This window comes from Pteropus vampyrus, unplaced genomic scaffold (genome assembly GCF_000151845.1).
Source record: "Pteropus vampyrus isolate Shadow unplaced genomic scaffold, Pvam_2.0 Scaffold139, whole genome shotgun sequence".
NCBI classification, from domain to species: Eukaryota; Metazoa; Chordata; class Mammalia; order Chiroptera; family Pteropodidae; genus Pteropus; species Pteropus vampyrus.
This window is the reverse complement of record NW_011888920.1, coordinates 2,658,242-2,659,824: the sequence shown is the minus strand read 5'-3', so window position 1 is coordinate 2,659,824 and position 1,583 is coordinate 2,658,242. Positions and strand designations below refer to the sequence as shown.

At 36.3% G+C, this 1,583-nt stretch overlaps 1 pseudogene; it reads right to left on the bottom strand.

The window, feature by feature from the left end:
* Window positions 1-535: 535 nt before the first annotated feature.
* On the bottom strand, window positions 536-654 carry LOC111744718 (annotated as a pseudogene).
* Between the last annotated feature and the right edge of the window lie 929 nt (window positions 655-1,583).

The window sequence follows — 1,583 nt, the reverse complement described above, 5'->3', positions numbered from 1 at the left end:
TACCTGCTTCTTTGCTTATCTCATTCTAAATTTTCTGAGGCAAGGATTGCTATTACTAAAATTACAGTGTTCCCAAAGTATATTACAATACAGTTCATCTTGTGGATGCTCTGTAAACATTTAATGATAATATTTCAGCATTCTTAAAAACAGTATTTTATGTTTTGTTCTGGTATCTTTTGGTAAAATAAATTGCATTTTTGACCATCATGTATTTTTAGTAGTAGAGGCTGCATATACAAAGGGTTTTAGCCAGGTTAAATCTATTTAAAATCAAGGACTCAGCCTTACCTCTGAACATTTTATTCCTTAAAGACAACATAGATTTGTAGCTCTGCTGTTTCATAGTTTAGTGGGTTTGTTTGATTACTGCATTGATTTAATTTTTATTTTATTTACTTATTTTTATTTTTATTCTATTTTTATTGTTTTTTAGATGAGGTAACCCTTGGTTGACCTCACAGTTTGCAAGGACCTTGTCAGCTTACAATCCCGTATGTATGTATGTATGTATGTATGTATGTATGTATTTTTATGCCTAGAGCACCTAGTCTTTCTAGGTGGTCTTCCATCCAAATATCAACCAAGCCCAACCCTGCTTAGTTTCCGTGATCAGATGGGACCGGGCTTGTTCAGGGTGGCATGGCTGTAGACCAATTTAATTTTTTAAAGATGCAAATATGTATATGGCCTGCTTGCTGAAATGTTTTCTTTTAAGTGGAATAAAATTCAAGGCACTGCTTTCCTTTCCTTTTTTTGTCCTGGTTTATTTTTAGCTGTATTAGAAAGGCAAATCAAAGAAGAAGCTGTGGTACATATATAATGGAATATTACTCAGCCATAAGAAGAGATGAAATACTGCCTTTTGCGATGTGTATGGACCTCGAGATAATCATGCTAAGCAAAATAAGCCAGACAGAAAAAGTTGAAAACCACATGATATCACTTATATGTGGGATATAAACCTAAAAATAACAAACGAACAGAACAAACAAACAGAGACTCATAGACATGGACTATAGACTAGTGGTTACCAGAGGGTAGGGGGGAGGAGGGAGGTAGATGGGATAAAAGGGGTCAAATATGTGGTGACAGAAAGAAATCTATCTATAGGAGAGGAACACACAATGCAATATATACATGCCTTACTGTTAAATTGTACACCTAAAACTTACTGGATTTTGTTAACCACTGTCACCCCCAAAATAAATTAATTAAAAAAAAAAAAGAAACATCTTTTACTAGGCTGTCTTCACAGCCCTATGATACTCTCAAAGCAAGCTTGGCCCTAGATCTGATCTCTGACTTGATATAATAGGTGACTTCGGAGTAAAGACTAGAGGGTGCCAAAAGAAGAACTGCCATGTAGAAAATCATCTACGAGCTATCTGGAATCTTTAGATGCGGTGTCCCTAAGGCTTTAGGAGAGGGTTTGCACCTATTGGAAAGTCCTCCATGAGGAGGGGTAAGTCACTTGGAGTCCTGTTCACGTGTGCCTACAGACTTTGGGATTGTCAAATAAGAGACACTAGAATTAAGAGTCTCAAAGAAGTGTGTTTTGTGTTTGTTGGGCAAGGTAGAGG